This window comes from Pan paniscus, chromosome 5, assembly GCF_029289425.2.
Source record: "Pan paniscus chromosome 5, NHGRI_mPanPan1-v2.0_pri, whole genome shotgun sequence".
NCBI lineage: Eukaryota > Metazoa > Chordata > Mammalia > Primates > Hominidae > Pan > Pan paniscus.
In genome coordinates this window covers 113,180,691-113,198,928 of record NC_073254.2, presented here as the reverse complement: position 1 = coordinate 113,198,928, position 18,238 = coordinate 113,180,691, and the positions used below count along the sequence as shown (strand labels likewise).

The window sequence follows — 18,238 nt, the reverse complement described above, 5'->3', positions numbered from 1 at the left end:
TGTATTATAAAATGACTTAACTATCTCCTCCATTGCCTGCTACAATTTCTGAATTTTCCCCTGTAAGAATAATTTCATAGATTTTGTGAGTCTATACATGCAAATTTGTCTTTGAATGATGTCAATAAGAGCAATTTATTTTTATTACATTCATTTGTCATGTGAGGTAGATGAGACTGGGGGTATCTTTGACATGAGGTGTTCTCAGGAGGCAAATCTTAGCCGAATATATAGCTGCGGCAGATTCAGGCATCTCAAACTCATGTGAGAATACTCAGAAAAGAATGAATGCCCAGTTTGCATATTTTTAGAAGAAAAAATTTTCTAGCACATGCCTCTATCTTCTTATTGGCCTGGTTTTTAATCACGTATCACTCTACACTAATATTGTCAATGGAATGGGACTATTCTGATTGGCTTAAGCTTATCAACATTTTGCCCCTGGAGTTGAGGAGGGACCAATGAGACAGATGGCTGCCTAATAACTAAACAATAGCAGGGTGCATAAGTAAGAAACAAGGCTATAATAAGAAGCAATGGCTATGGAGCAGGCAACCAACATTATCCACCCAGCCTTCATTTTATCTACTCTACTAAAGATGGTTTGCCTGAATGGCTGCCTTTCCTACTAAAGAGGATTAATATACTAAATATATATTATTTATATATCCCATGCATTTAACGCTTGAATACAACGCAAATGAACCTTAGTTTATATAACACTCAACACTTGCTACATACCTTTTCTTTGACTTACTGTGAAACAAAGCTATCCTCAGGTGTTTGGGAGATTTCTCACCAGTGTGTACTACAAAAATGCAGGGAGGTAAATGTGAAATTGTTTCATTAGATTCTTTATGAGGTTATGCATGGCTGGGTGATTGACTCATCAGTTGAATACAGCGGGAAAATTGGCCTTTAGATGTTTTTAACTATAGAAATAATGCTATAAAAATCAGTTGCAAGTCACATAGCTAAATTTCTAGTATTCAATTAAAAGATCATCATATCACACATAATAAAATAGTGTCTTTTGTAAAATAGATAACATTTTAAAAATATACAGTTACTGATTTTGAAATTAAAGTGATGCTGCCAAAATTTACTTGCTCCAAATGACTTAAGTGAAAGACTCGTTACAAAAAAAAATTAAAGGTGAATGGCTGTCTCGAGAATCTAGTTAAGAGTTTGCTCCTGGCCAGATGTGGTGGCTCACACCTGTAATCTGAGCATTTTGGGAGGCCAGGGCGGGCGGCTCACCTGAGGTCAGGAGTTTGAGACCAGCCTGGCCAACATGGTGAAACCCATCTCTACTAAAAATACAAAAAAGTAGCCGGGCATGGTGGTGTGCACCTGTAATCCCAGCTACTTGGGAGGCTGAGGCAGGAGAACCACTTGAAACCAGGAGATGGAGGCTGCAGTGAGCTGAGATCATCCTATGGCACTCCAGCTTGGGTGACGGAGGGAGAGTCCATCTCAATAAATAAATAAATAAATAAAACAAATAAAAATTTTAAAAAAGAGTTTTCTCCTGTGGTGCATAGGGTCCGAAGCCCACACACAGAGGTCTAGGGAGCTAAAGTTGCATCTTGGTTATAGAGGCAACAATTTTGATTCCTCAGCGATGGTGACATCCAGGAGCGGTATGGTCCGAAAAACCTGGGAACTGGCCAACAACATGCAAGAAACTCAGAGTATCCATGAAATCTACAAATAGACAAGAAGCAGCAGCATGAAATCCTGGCAACAAAGCCCTGGGTTAACAATCACCATTACTTTAAAGTACTGCAAAATCTCAGCATTAGCTCTACTGAAGATGATGATGCATGCCAGGTCAGGGGGCAACTTGGAAGTGATGGGTTTGATGCCAGGAAAGGTAGATGGTGAAACCATGATTATTATGGGCAGTTTTACTTTGCCTGTGGAGGGCACTGAAACCCGAGAAAATGCTGAGGCTGCTGTATATGAGTACATGGCCACATACACAGAAAATGCCAAAAAGGTTGGCCGCCTTAAAAATGCAATCGGATGGTATTATAGGCACCCTGGCCATGGCTGCTGGCTTTCTGGCATCATGTTAGTACTCAGCTGCTCAATAAGCGGTTCCGGGAACCATTTACAGCAGTGGTGATTGATCCAACAAGAACAATATCTGCAGGGAAGGTGAATCTTGATGCCTTTAGGACATACCCAAAGGGCTACAAACCTCCTGATGAAGGACCTTCTGAGTACCAGACTATCCCGCTTAATAAAATAGAAGATGTTTTTGTACAATGCAAACAATATTATGCCTTAGAAGTCTTGTATTTCAAATTCTCTTTGGGTTGCAAATTGCTTGAGCTTCTGTGGAATAAATATTGGGCGGGTACACTGAGTTTCATTGTTGGGTTTAGAAACACATGATCGAAAATCAGAAGACAAACTTGCCAAAGCCAACAGAGACAGGAGTAAAACTACAATAGAAGCTATCCATGGATTGATGTCTCGAGTTATTAAGGATAAACTGTTTGATCAGAGTAACATCTCTTAAACAGTCACTGAGAAGCACTTTTGCCCAAAAAACAATATGAGAAAAATACTCAAGTAACACTTTAAAACTAATTACCCAAAATCTGATTAAAAGTATAAGGTGCTCTGACTTGTCTTGAATACTAACATCCTGTAATAAAACTCTTAAAATTTTTTTTAAAAGGGCTTTTATTTGGGCTTCTCTTTTTTTGCACAAATTCATTGGTCTACATTAACCACCGTTTTTCTTAGGTTTTTTTTCCCTCTAATTTCTCTCCCTTTTTTGAAAGACTAGAGAAACAAGACTTCATTATCAAGTACTCTTTCGTCAAGGTTATATCCGAGCATTGAAATTACTGACCACACTTATTCTCATAATTTTTCAGGACCCTATAACTTTTGAGGAGGGTTTGTATATTAGTCCTGACTTCTAATTTTAAAATATTGGATAGCTAATGAGTTTTAATAACAAAACAAATACTGGATTAAGCTTTAGATAAATGGATTTCATAGAAATCAAATACTTATCTGTGTAGAGCTTGTATCATATTTGCTTTTGATATAAAATTTAAATCAATATTTATTGCATTTAGGTTTAGCTAATCTTTATTTTGAAAGCCAAATCAAAAATAAAAATAGCCAACAAAAGCTCATTTTACTTAAAGAAAGTGTGGTAAGTATAAAATGGTTTTAAACATCTTTCAGAAAATAGAATGAAAAATTATAATTTTTTATGTATAAATGTATAAGAAAAATTTTATCTGAAACATTTAAATATTAGTACAAATTTTATCCTAATACTTGATTGATATCCATGTAATTGTTGAAGTAAAATTGACATTTGTGCACCTCTGTTGATTTTTCTATGAAAAGCATCTCAGATTTTGGCATTCTCTCTCTCTTTCTCTCTTTTTACTTACTGGTAATCTTGTAAATGGTAAACTTGAATATGGGCAGTTGGGAAGCCCTTAGTTTTCTAGAAGGATCCAATTAGGGGAAAACAAGGGTTGGATCAAATCTCTTGGAATTCTTCTGAATGTTAAATCATAAGAATCTGTACTGTGTTGCAACATAGACTAGTTATAGTCTATATTCTTTTCAGAAGAATAATCTTGTATTCAGTGTTTCTAACAAAAGCTAAACAGAAAGAAATAATGTTGATGCAAGATCATTTGGAAGATATACACTGCATCTATTATTTTAGATAAGAAAGAGTATACTCCTGAATTTAGCCAGGGCATCCAAAATCATGATAGCCCACTTGTAGGATGGCATTTGCCCAAGTGGGGATGGTAAGAAATATGGGACTAAGGAGAAGATACTATGACAAATTTCTGAAGTCCTTTGTACCGCTTATTATAAGGGTGTGGTATTAATAGATGATACCGTTTAATGCATGATATTATACAATGTCCTCTTAATGGGTATCCTTGAGGAAATTTATTTCTCATTCTATGATATTTTGTAAGGTTCTCATTTTTAACTTTTTTTCTTGGATTAATCTTTTTATTATAACTTATTTTATTTTGCTTTATGTTGTATATATTTTAACTTTCTTTTAAACTATTTTGGATCATGCCCAAGATACATAGTTTGAGGCAGAATGAGAGAGAGAAGAAGAAAGAAAAGAAGGGAAGGGAAAGGAAGAAAAGGGAGAATGAGAGAATTCTGTTTTGTATTTCTCCTATCATAAGTTATAGGCTCTTACAACAAAGGGGATCGTAGAAATAGAATTAGTGATTTCTCCTTTGGTATACAACAATGTTATTTTTTTTACAAATAGCGTTATTTACAACAACGTTATTTTGAAAATGTAAGAAATTTATGTAAATTTGTTAAATGATATTCAGATTGACTTTAAAGAAAGCTGTTGGATTGGATCAAAATAGATGAATTTCAAATCAAAACAAAAATTGGAGGTTTTCAGAAGTCAATAAATAGGTTTTTATCTTACTTTTTTTGGTTCAAAAAAATTTTTTTTGTAGATACGTGGGCTCACTATGTTGTCCAGGCTGGTCTTAAACTCCTGGCCTCAAGAGATCCTCTCACCCTGGCCTCCCAAAGTGCTGAGATTACAGGTGTGAGCCCCTGCACCCAGCTTATCATAGGTTTTTAGTAGGTAGTTTGATAGTTTATTTAACTATTAGCCTGGACAGGCTAGTTTGGGGAATTAAAATTGGGTATTAATTATATCAATTCTAAAAGTATGCACTTAAGCAAAATCTGGATTATTTTCCATCACAAAGTTTATTCTCTCAAACTGTCCATGATTTTGGTTCTAAGGGAAACTGAATAAGAAGTTTGTCATTGAAATCTATTATCTTACTGGAAAATCTCTTAAAGTAATTCTTGAAGTATATGACCTTTTAACGAGATACAATAAAACAGCAACTAGATTACTGGTAATTGTTAGTGTGAACTTTACTGATAGTTAAATTTGTAAAAAGACAAATGGTTTTGTTTTTGTGGGATCAAAAATGTATTTCAAGCAGTTTATATGATAGTTTCCAAGATTAGAAAACCTTGGCCTGATTCCAAAACTATGAAAAAAATCGGCTTCAATATTCAACGCTAAAGCATTCATGAGAGAGATGCAGTCATTCAGAAAGCTGAGTTCAACATAGAACAAAATGAAAACCACAGCCTCTCAGACCACTCCCTCCTTCCACCTTCTCATATTGCAAATACAATATTTCCATTATCAGAAGATCCATTTTCAAGTCAGAGCTGCTGCTAAAACAGCCTAACTGGAGGGGGAAGAAATGGCAAAACAGTAAAAAGAAATGCTTTGTAAATCACCCTTCAAAAGCTGTCCTGGGAGGAATGTGATATACCTCAGCATCTTATGTGTTTAGCAAATAATTTCAGCTGTGCATTCTAAACGTAGCTTTCCCTCTTTTACCTAATTACCGAAATATGTGCTGCAGTTTGCAGAACTTCGCCACTGTCATAACTTTTCTTGAAATTCAGCCAACCAATGATAATAAAGCTGTCACGAGATTAAAGGGGGCTGCAAGTCATTGCTTCTGACATTTATATGTACCATGGGAAATGCAAACAAGTATGTGGAGTTATTAGTAATATTATGGGCTTTGAATCCTTAAAATAGAGTGCTTAAGACATCTGCCTCGGCAAGGAAGGCGAGAATTGAGGTAAATCCAAATTGCGTCCTCCTTTTGTATAGAACAGGAAGCCAAGCTCAAGAAAGCACGGGGAGTGGTTTATTCCATTTCCTTCGTGTGGCGTCGGTATGAAGCATATGCCTCAGATACACACCCTTAGAAGGGATAATCCGGTTGTGGAGAAAAGAAAGTTGTAAAACTTTACGTAAAACACATGGGGTCTTTCTTGGGGCCCTTCTCTGGCCCGGCCTCATGTCACTGATTTTAGCACCAGCTCTGGGCTTGGAGTAAGACAAGGCAGTATAAAGGATGCAGGAAAACTCTCCTCAGAGGTTTTGCTGCTATGCAGAAGTTTCTTTGATTTTTATTTAGTGAAGTATACCAAATTAGGAACAAAAGTTTAAAGGAAAAAAGTACTACGTTGTTTTAAAAACAGGAGGAAAACTCATGTTTTATCATTGAGTTCTATCCTTATTATTATTTTTTTAACCTTATTCTTATCTCTTCTCTGTCTTCCCTTTGGTTTTGAGGTGTATCAAAAAGAAGTTGAGTCTAAGTCTGGAACATTTGTCTTTTCCTTTCAATTATGCAAAAGGGCAATGCATTTCATTATCTTTGGTGATAATAGATTCCCAAAAATCTAGGCTGATTCAGAACTATACTTCATCAAACACAAAAAAAAAAAACTTTAATTTTTCAAAATAATCTTTTAAAATTGTTATTTTGATGCTGATTTTCAGCTATAAATTTGGCTTCTGGAGATTAGTCAGCGAATGAAGAAAATACTCGCTCTTTGTAGTTGATATGTTGATAATTTGAAACCAGATCTTTTTCAGGAAAGCCTTGACTCTGAAAATACCGCACACAAGCCTTCCTGATTTGTTCATCCCTGTCCTACTCTAGGAAACTGCAGTTTGAGTGTGATTAGTGCAAAGATCCTAAATTGCATAGGATAAGGTACTAGAGGTATTTAGGAGGAAATAGAATATGGAGAAAAGAGACTGGGAGTTCTGAAGCATTTGGCATAGTTTCGATTCTGCTAATAACTATAATTATCACCAAATGAGCACCCACTGTATGCCAGGTACCGTGTTAGCTGCTTTCCATAAACAGAATGCATTTAATTAGGACTTAGGTTTTCTACCTGGCATGATCTTATTTAAGGAAGCAGACTTTTTTTTCTTTAAATGATTAAACATTGCTTAGAGTGAATTTTATTTTAAGCCTAAGTTCAGGACTTAACATTTCTATCTAGGGAATTAAACCTGAGTAATTGCTCATAATGTTTGTTTTGTAACTACCTATTATGAAGATGAATTAACTAGAATGGACTTGAGTCTACCAGTGATCAAGGAGAAAACTGCTAATGTGCAAAAGCTCATGAACTATTTTCTTAGTTAATAAATTATTTCATGTCAACTAAATGTTGTATTGTGTCATCAACATAAATTAGTGATGGTGTATGTGTCTAAGTCTAGAGGAATCAGTGAACCTAAAATAAATCAGACCAACAGAAGTGTAATAATTTTTGCAAGGTATTGAATGTACCACTTAAGATGGTTATGCTGTTATCACTGGTTTAGTATTTAAGATTAAAATTTGCCTGCAGTCCAATACCATTTGAAGGGAGGAGGGTGAAATATAAAAAAAAATAATTACTAGGAAGGTCTCATTAGTCGTGGGTCTGTTAAATAGCCTCCTGCAAGCACACCCTTCCCTTACAAAATTTATGTCTCTCTATGTATTAAATGATTGCCTGTCCACATTGTACCATGTATGCATTTTTAATTATTCTACAATTTAAAAATCTGTAGTAGTGTTTTTATATGAAAAAATTACTGTCAAATACAAAATTTCAGAGATATTCAATTATAATTTTGCATTCAGATTCTGTGTTATTAAGTAGGAAGAAGATGGTTCAACAGGGCATATAAAGCAACTTATAAGTACCAAATACTAATTTTTAAAAGTAGCGACAGCTAGTCATGTTTTTGTGTCCATTTAAGTAACTTTAACAGAGTTCTAAGATATTCAAAGAAACATTGAAATGTAAGATTTTAAACTTCTAGAGCAAAAACCTTCTAAGCTTTTGCTCCAGCACCCATGATTTTCTCTGACATGCTTGATGTGAATTTTCACATGACCTTTTCAGGGTTAGGGCTAAGACTAAGAAGTTTTACCAATAAGGGAGAAGAAAAGAGTCAGGCAGAGGAGCAAAGCAGAAGTGTAAATAGTGAATGTGGTTTGGAATGAAGATATTTGAATCTGAATAGTGAGTTAATGATTCAATTAGTTTTTCACTTTGTTAAACTACATTAATCCTTCTTTATCAGGTCCCCATATTGAAGCCCTTTGAAAAGTAAAATGCAAAGGATCTTAAGAAAAATCCTAAGAGACAGAGCCTTTTAAAATCATTAATGCTTCCCAAATACATGCTGCCTATTGGCAATGATGTGGATGTAGGGTAGATATTGTTATAGAAGTCTCAAGACTTGAATAGGGATAGTTCCAATGGCCATACAGTTGTTGTGAAGTGGTTCCTATCCGAAGTAGGCTTACAAAATGTGTACTCTATTTTTAAACCATGGAAAGAGAGTAATTTTAAGCTAAAAAACTGGGGAAGAGGGGATTTTAAAATATCTGACTAAATATATAAGCAGAATATTTCAAATACAAATTCTTACTAAATTGGAAAGGTAAAAATGACTATTGAGAATTTCTTTTTTACATTCTGTTGTGCATTTAAATCTTCAGCATCTTCTAAATTTATAATATAAACCCAGAGACTAAAAACTTTAAACTTAGATTATCATTGTCATTTTTGTTATCCTTATAATCATCATCAAAAGCATTTTGTTAAACATTTAGGCATACCTGATGCAACTCTAACAAATTAAAGGGGAAGTCCCTGTCCTGAATATTTACAATTTAACAGATGTTAAATTGTTTCACTAAATATACAAAGGGCATAAAGAGAAATGGAAATTTGCTAAAGAAAATTACCCACAGGATAGTGAAAACGCAACCAAGGCAGCCTAATGATACCAGGTCAAATTGACAGAATTCATAAAGATTCTGAATTTTTACTGGAAATGGGTTTTGTTTCAAACACAAATCAAAACTCAAACTCTGTTAACAAATATGTGGTAATACTCTGTTGGAATCTGCTTTAGCTTGGTTACTTTTAAATTACGCTTTGTCTCTATGTTTATGTGTAAATGTGTGGGTTAGACAAACTATTTTTTCTTTTTTTTTAGATGGAGTCTCGCTGTGTTGCCTGGGCTGGAGTGCAGTGGTGTGATCTCAGCTCACTGCAGCCTCCGCCTCCTGCATTCAAGCGATTCTCCTGCCTCAACCTGCCAAGTAGCTGGGACTATAGGCGCGCACCACCACGCCCGGCTATTGACAAACTATTTTTTCTTTCAGTATGTTAAGCATTTTTCAGTGTAATATTAATTTTATATCCTAAGTGATTTTTTTCTGTTAACTTAATCTGTAGGTAAGCCCAGTCTAGCTCTAAATTGTCATAAAGTTGGACTATTACTGCTTTTAATAATATCAGGTAGCAAATGAATTTAGTGGTAGATGTAAAGAAGAAGAAAACCGTGGAAGTTGCAAAGTTGTTCAGTTTGAAGACTAAGAAAAGAACAAACACTTACAAGTTGAAGGCGTTTTAGTTAACCTATTAGCTAGAATATAAGATAGTCTTTTTAATAGAATGGTTTCTACAGTATTTCCACATTCAAAGTAATTTTTACATACAATATTTGATTTGACCTAAGAAATACTTTGTATTCTATGAGGGTACCAAGATATTAAATGATGCTTTATAGGTGTAAAGGTAGAGTCAGGGAGAAAGATCAGACATGCAAATGAGGAAATTAACTGAAAGAAGAAACAATTTAGGTGAAGTTGAATCCACGTGACCCTTAATTGATACAAATGCAAGAAATGGCACCTCTACTTTTACATAGATAAGGGGTGTCGTCAAGAGCCTGAAGTCTGACTGCTTGGCCGACCTTGAGCAAGTCATTTAAATTCTCTGTGACATGGTTTCCTCATCTGTAATGTAAAGATAATTGTCATTCTACCTCCTTGACTTATACTGAGGATAAAATATTATGTATGTGAAATTTTTAAGCCAGTGCCTGGCATTTACCAATTGCTCAATAAATGTTAGCTATTGTGATTATCTAGATTGCCTTGGTCCAAACACACCATAAAAAATTCTCATTTTAAGGTTGAAAATTATGACTCTTCTAGGGCATATATTGGAAAAGAGGGAAGATGTTAGTTGGGGGAATCAGTGGAAAGTTCTGGACGTGTTTTTCAAATATATAGGAATAGAGGGTATGACTTCTCAAATTAAACATAAGGAACTAAATCCTGTTACTTCATTTATTAAGTTTTAGGAAATAAATTATTTCATTCCTCTCAATATTTCAAAAACTCCTTTCACATGATGGTTTTCATCAAGGTGTTATTTGATTCTTTAAACTTTCACTCTTTAAATATTAGAAAATAAAAAAAAGAGTAATTTTAGAAGTCCAGATCTGTGCAAAACCTTAATACAGATAAAAGCATTTTTTAATTTAATGGTCAGGTCTGGAAAAAGAATGTTAATCTAAAACTCAGTTACTACATGTATCATTTAAATATCTTTTAACATGTCATTAAATACCTATTGATTATAATGATAAAGTTAACTATGTGTTATAAGCATTTTTTCCTTATTATATATTTCCTATATCATCCATTGCATAAAACTGACTAAAAATCTATTCTCACTGCTTTTTCCTGGCTCAAATATGGGTTATTGCACTCAATTTGCCTCATAGTAGCTTTTTGAGGGGATCAAACTACTTTTCTTTCTCATCCAAAACCTTGTGTAAGATGAGTAAGTAACATGACTTTGATCCCTAAAGAGCAATTAGGCTTTAAAATATTGGATCTTGTTATTCTCTCAGTGTAGGGTGTAGAGCGTAGTTTATAACACATAGTTTCAACAAATCATACCAAAGTATTCCCCCAGAAACTCCAGTGCCAAACATTTACAACTTTCACCAAATGAATAATCCTCAGCTTCTTTAAGAAAACAATTAAAAATGTGGAACTGATTAACCAGAAATAGGTTTTTATCAAAGGGATTTTAACAAAGGCACAGTATTTTCTCTTGGAGGGAAAATTGAAGAAAAAAAAGACATTGGAAACAAAACAAAGGAATCAAAAATCTATTATTGTGAGTGTTCTGTGAAACACTATAGTACTTCATCACAAGTTAACTTTTAGTTAGAGCTGCCATTTGCTAAGCATTAAATCATTGCTGAAGAGTTTTACAAACAATGTGAATGTTGAATATTTGGATTTTTTTGCCCAAGGCAAACACTTTACATCCCTGGCTAACCTATCCCAGATTAAAACAGTTAAAAAAGAAAACATAAGGCCTATCCCTCTTTTTCAAAAAGGAAAACCACATTCTTTCATTACTGTAGAGTGATCCTTTCAGAATTAAGGAAAGAGGGCCAAGAAAATGCACAAACAGGTAACTTCAGATGACACTTTCAGAATTTTTCTTTCTTCAGGTCCCTGCAATTATAGTTACCATTCCAAATACTAAAAGAGCATCAATCATACCCATAAATAGCAGTACCCTTCAGTCTAAATCTGGAGTCATCATTTATGTTAAAACATTCCATATATTTAAAAAAATATATGTCATACCTTTCTTTTTGAATCCTTTGCTTTGTTGACAAGGTCGCTGCCCTGCTTTACTGATTAACAGGTGGGAATCTGTACTGGTGACTTTTCATAACAAAAACAAAACCTGTGTTTCAGGAATGCTTCTTCAGCATTTCCTTGTATCCTTGCCTGTTTTCTGCTTCTACATGTTCAGCTAGTTAGTCAATTATGTGTATATGTTCAAGGCTGATTTTTCCTGTGTGCTTAATATAATTAATTCTCCTTTATGAATAACCCTTTAGAGGAAGACATTGATGAAAAGCAGCCAGCAATCCTTTCTGCAGATTGAGTTTATGCCCCATTTCTTTTAAACACATTGTCTTCACAAATAATATTTTCTGGCATTAAAATATTCTACATCCTGTTGAATGTTTGGCTGAATTGTTTTCCTCCTAGTCTTAAAAAATTACATTGGCTTTTCAGTTATCTCCTGGTAATAAATCTTGAGGATCAAGCATAGTAGCTCACTTATCTCTGCACAATCCCACGTGGTGGAGCAGTGTGGGCTTGTTTGCGTTACTTTAAAGATCTGAAGTGAGGGTGAATGGAGAGGTGAGTAAAGCAAAATGTGTTTCAAAGGAGTTTTTGAATTGCACTTGGAAAGCATTTTATTTCTTATTAGTACTGAACATCAAGGTACATGTTCCTCCTTACCACGAGATAAGACTGACCCCAAAAGGCTAGTTGTCATCAATGACTGCACTTTCTAAAAATTCAAAGGTCATGTGGAGTTAAAGATCCATCACAGTTCTTAAAAAAGAATGGAAAGGTGGACAGGAGTGGAGAAAGAGGGGGTTACTCATGCATACAAAGCACTTTGAAGATAAAAGCCTCTAATGAGTGTTAATAATGATGATGATAACATAATAACACACCCTTCAACATTTAGTTAGCTACTTCCTCCACAACATTTTTGGGTTGTAGGATAGAGAGGTTTTGATTGAGAAAAAAAAAGTGCCACATTGGCTGAAGAAGAAAAATTGTATATGCTTAAATCATTAGTTGGTGCCCAAGTCAGTCTTAAGGACCCTTAATGTTCAGCTTCAAAGAGGTAAGATAAGCATGGCCAACACCAGGTAAAAGGTAAACACATTACCAAAAGTCCTACTTCCTCCATCAAAGTCAGAAGGAATGAAGAAAACATTCATCATATTTTGCTGTAGCAGAACATGAATTTCTTCATATAAATGAGTCTCACGTTGTAATTGAAAAAAGGTGGCATTTAAAAATCATGTATTAATTTTAGTTGTATACAACCTTCTGTTGCATGTTTATCTTCCAGGGTTACTACTAACTTACCACTGGTAAGAGACGGTCCATTGCAACATTGCTACAGAATTGAAACATTTATCAAGTATATTAAAAGAAATTGTATTATCATTAGGTTCAAATATGACAAGTTAAAGTCCAAGTAAATGAATAAAACTCTCAAAATAACAAGGTTAAATTTTTTTCATTTTAAATTGGCTGTTTAGCAAAATAAACTTAAAACTCAAGCTAGTTTTAAAAGTCACCATTCTGATAGTGAAATGTAATAAAATTTTTCATGATAATGAAGGTATGACCTAATTTAATTTCTAAATTAAGGGTTTTGAATAATTATGTGAGTAGACCCATTAGTCAACTTACAATTGAAGTGATTTCTATATTTTAAAAATTATATACATTATAAGGAAGGAAAAGGGAGTGATTCTTCCCTGGTTCTGATAATTTATTCTGTGAAGTGGGAGACTTGTTAGTGAAACACTCATACTGTCTCACCTCCCTCTCACCTGCGAGGGATAGGCAGGGTATTGTGGAACTTAGTAAACTGGGATGGGCTACATTGGTGATACCCAAAGAGCTGATGCCCTCAATGGGACTTTATTATACAGGTTTCTATAGCTTGATCTTGAACTTCATGAATGTTGGCCTCCTAACACATGTGCTCAGGCTCCTCAGGAAAATTTGTAGACCCAGGCTTACTATAAGGGCCTCGATAAATTGTAGAGGCAAATATTTCCTAGAAAAAATAGCCTTTTTCTCTGAACAGATCTTTAGGCATTGGTAGGTGGAATATAAAATCTACTGATTTTTAAATTGCAAAAATGCTGTTTGGGACAGAACGTTTTTTATCCTTCCAAAATATATATGTTGAAGACCTAAACCCTAACACAATGGTATTTGAAGGTATAGTGTTTGGGGGATAATTAGATTTAGATTAGGTTATGAGCATGGGGCCCCCATGATGGCATTAGTGTCCTTATAAGAAAAGAAAGAGAGACCAGAGATCTCCCTTTCTCTGTCGTTTGAGGACAATGTGAGAAGATGGCCCTATGCACACCAAAGAGAGCCCTTGCTAGGAACCGAATCTGATGCCACCTTAATCTTGGACTTCTCAGCATAATTGTGAGAAATAAATGTCCATGGAATATCAATCTATGGTATTTTGTTACAGTAGCCCAAACAAACTATAGAAATGTTGAGTTCAATGTGCGATACACAACACAGATGAGGTTCTAGAATTAAATTGTTAGTGTCAGGCATAAGTAAGCAGTGCACAGTGGGAATATAAGTCAAGAGCTTCTCAATATGAGTGGGGGAAAAAAGTGTACCTAAAATAAGTCGTGTCATCATTACAAATTTGTAAATATTGCAAGATATCATTAATATCTCAAATACTCCAAGAGGAAACATGCTTAGGTAGAATATTCTTTATAGAGGGTCACAATAATAGCACAAAAATCTGCTCAGGATAATTCTTTCAGTAAAATAAATTGATAGGCAATTAGCACAGACGACTGGCATCCTTGTGAGGCTATAACAAGGAAGAGTTATAGCTGTCCTACTTCATTCAAACACTTCTGAGCCTTTGCTTCATCTTTAGGAACATATGTGCTGTTTTCTAGAAATAGGATTGCATTGTGGAAAATTACTGTGAAGACTGGGAATGGCTTGCTTTGAAGCCAGGGCTATCATCATTTTGCAAATCTTATCAACTTATTGTAGTCTCCAAAAATTTGGGATATTTGAGATTTGACATTGAGCTAATTCAGCTTCTGAAATCCTTAAGGAAGCATCCATATTCCTGTAGGACATGGAGCAGTAGGCTGAAGAAACTTCAGTTTCACCTAGACAACAATAATCTCCAAAGTTAAAACAGAATAGGATGAGGTAAAGGTGAGATAGGGTGACGGATGTGTTATCTTGGACTTTCAGCTCAGAAGAGAGAAATATTTTACTTCTTACCTAAGATTCCCTTGATCTTTGAAGTTGGTTTTAAAACTAGATCTCTTTGGGAATGTGATAAAGAAAGGTATTTTATTGAAATGTGAGGCTTCTTTTTTTCTGACATATTATTACAATATGCTGATTTATATAATTATTGGAATATCACTGTGATGTTACATTCCATATAAGATATAATGGAAAATGTGAATAGACATCAGTTGGGATAGGAAATAGAGCAGACAGTGTACTTTAGCTTTAGGTACAGAGTGATCTTGCAGTTGATCTAATGTAGATCAATCACGTAATGATTTAAATCATTTTTGGGTGGCCAAGTATTTTCCATTATATGTTCCCCTAAGAGAACACCCAGAAGAGTAGTAGTTGGCATTAGGAGCATAAACGAGGAAACATGAGAGTAGCTGTCCGTTTAGCTTGTTGTTCTACATCCCATCCCTGAGGGCAATAGGCACTCGTTGGGAGATAACAGTCTAAATGGGATAATAGCATAATCAAGGGTTAAAGTGAGGTATTCTAGTGAGACACATTTAATTCTTTTTTCCTAACAGTTCTTTAACATTTAGAGAGACATACATTAGCATAACACTACTGGTTTCTCCCCAGCCACTCCATCATCCCTTCTCTGGGGTGGAAGAGAGACCTACCAGACCTAACAGGAATCTAAGAGAAAGTGGCCAGGTCCCTCCTCTCTTTTTTATTAGGAGTGAGCTGTCTAAAGAACACATGCTGTGCTATAAGACACACTCAGCCCCTTCAGTGGCAATGGGTTCCAGGCTCACAGTGCTATTTTGTGGTTTGGGGAAGGAGGTGGTATTCAGAGATAGGAGAAGCAAGACTAACTCCAATGCAGTTAGGAAGCTCAATAATGCTGCATATATAAACTCTAACTCTAATCTCAGCTTTAGCATCGATGGAAAGTTTGTTTTGTTTTGCCACCTTGTTTACTTTCTTTCCCAATTTGCTTCAAGTCCAGGTGGAGAAAAAGAATATTATTTTGGGGACTCCCAAACCTCCAATATTATATATATAATATTGAAGATGTTACCAATCTTGCACTTATGGTCAGTACAAAGCTAAGAGAGGAAGCCTGTTTCTTAAATTTGACATTAACAAATAATTTCTCCTGCCAAATCTACTAAGTGAATTAGTGCCAAATTTAGAAATGTATCTATTAGGAGAGAAGGAGACTACTTGGTAATAAAATGGCAAAATTATGGGCGTCAAGATAAGCCAAAATAAGCCATATTTCATTTAATGGCTTTCTTTTCAATACCTGAAAAAGGCATATTATGAAAAAGTTGATTCCCTATAATTAATTTTTTAAAGCAAGACTGAAAAACAGAAAAACATAATAGAATATTCTAGCACCACTACTACCCCACCCTATCTCCTACCCTTTCTCTTTTCCCCCATCTCCCATCACACATATAATATAATGTTACCTAATGTTTATCAAGTTTTCAACATGTCCAGAACAATATGCTAAGTTTGTAGAATAGCATATGCTAAGTTTGTAGAATACAATATGCTAAGTTTGTAGAATACAATATGCTAAGTTTGTAGAATAGCAATATGCTAAGTTTGTAGAATACAATATGCTAAGAATTGTAGTTATCACAATTCTTCAAATAGGGACCATTCATTTTTCAGATGAGGCACCTGACGCTTAGAAAGGTTAAATAAGTAGTCTGTAGTCCCAAATGTAGTGATGAGCAGATCCGGGATTCAAACCAAGGTTGGTCTGAGTCCAAAGCCTAGACAGTGAAGCCCTAAACCATCTGATTTTTGGATTATATTGCCAATGAAATTAACATGTGCCATGAGTGCAGCTGAGATTTCTTGCGCTACTTGTTATGTTATTTTCTAATAATTCTTTTCATTTGCATAATATGTTACTGCAGAGGAAGGTCAGCCCCTTTTGATAAAAGCATAGATATCCACATAATATTCCAATTCTTATTTTTTCTTGCCTTATGAAGGGTGAACATTTCATGAATACTACTTTATGGATGTGATTTTTTTAAGCTATAGGAAAGCAAAGTGGCAGTCTGCAGGAGTTTATACATTCCCTATCTCTTTTCCAGAATAAATCAAAGACAATCGAGTAGTGTGACACAAGATCTGTTCACAAGGATGTAATTGTGTAAAATTATTATATAAAAACATCTTCTGCAAAAAAGAAAAATAATTATATAAAACAAAGTTTTCTAAAGTTACTATAAAAGAAGTAGAATAAAATCAGGCAAAACCAGCATGACACAGATAACTTGGGAGCTCTCCCATTTATTCCATAAACAAATTTTAATAGAAGACCAGGGTTACATTAAAAATTTAACTTCACAAGTTTTAGTCTTTCTTGAAAATGCATTTGCTTATCATATGCAGACTAATGGTTTGCATGAAAAATGCAGTTTGTAACGTATTATGGAATACCACTAAATGCTTTATGTTCTTAAAAATATTTTCCTTTAATGATACAGTCCAGCATACATAATTTAAGCTAGAGGCCTACACTAAGTGTGTACAGTTCATTTTGATTTAGGTTTATCACCTTATGGAGGACACATAACATTTTTATTTTGAATCAAAGAAAATTTTTAAAAATTATCTTATATGTTGTAATACATATCTGACACGTATTTCATTTTGTGCAGTGTTTGGGTGGAGGAAATTCTGCCATTTATTACCTCCATTGCTTATCATAAATCAGAAACCAGGTGCCATTAAATATTCCCAGCAATACTTTGAGCTATGTATTATTTATCCTAATTCATAGAAAATAAAGCTTTCAACTCAGAGAGGTTACATAAAATGGGCAATGTCACATTGCTAGTTAGCATCCGAGAGGGTTCAAGGGGTGCAAACCAAGCACAGCAGTGTATGTTTTTATTTACAAGTCTATTTTACTTCCCAACATGCTAAGAAATGTATCTTATCAACCTTTTCTTGGTAGTGTACGGTTGGTATAGCCTTCATTTTTTTTATCATAGAATTTCAATTCTTATGAGGTTTTTCCTTAAGTATAATTTCTTTTTCAGCCTAATAGTCTTTCAGTTCTATCTCCAGAATCCTTGTAACTACTAAACTGGCTTAAGGACTTAAATCTAGATGAGATTAAAGATTAAGAAGCTTGAGAATAACAAGATAAACATTTAATCAGTTTTGTCTTCAGACTGAAATCATGTAAAGCTTAAGCTTGCAGAGAAATGGGCAAGAACAATATGGCAACTGCTTTAGGCCTTTTATGAGTGTAGAGTTATTTAGTATCACAATAATTAAGCCATTTTCTCAGGCTACAATTTAGTCTCTCAGAATTTCTGTATGTATAAATTTCTACATACCCCTAAAGTCAGTGAACTAAATCTCTTCAAGATAAAGAATGATGACCCGTTTTTCAATTCCCTTGATTCTATAGGGCTGTACTGTAGGTATGAAAACATTTACCTTATCATTATCCATGAGTTTTCTTTTTCTTTATTAATTGCTTTCTTCTTAAAGGAAAACACACCAATTCAGTTATAAAGTCAATGCTAGAGTTCTGGTTGTTTTATGAGAACTCTGGACCTACTTTTGTTTTCAGTTTTAAATGAAAAAAATACACAAACTGTCCATATGTTCTCATGAAAAAATAGTTATATCAA

At 34.5% G+C, this 18,238-nt stretch overlaps 1 pseudogene; it reads left to right on the top strand.

Moving 5' to 3' along the window:
- Positions 1 to 992: 992 nt before the first annotated feature.
- Positions 993 to 2,530, top strand: LOC100975363 (COP9 signalosome complex subunit 5-like; annotated as a pseudogene).
- Positions 2,531 to 18,238: the final 15,708 nt, after the last annotated feature.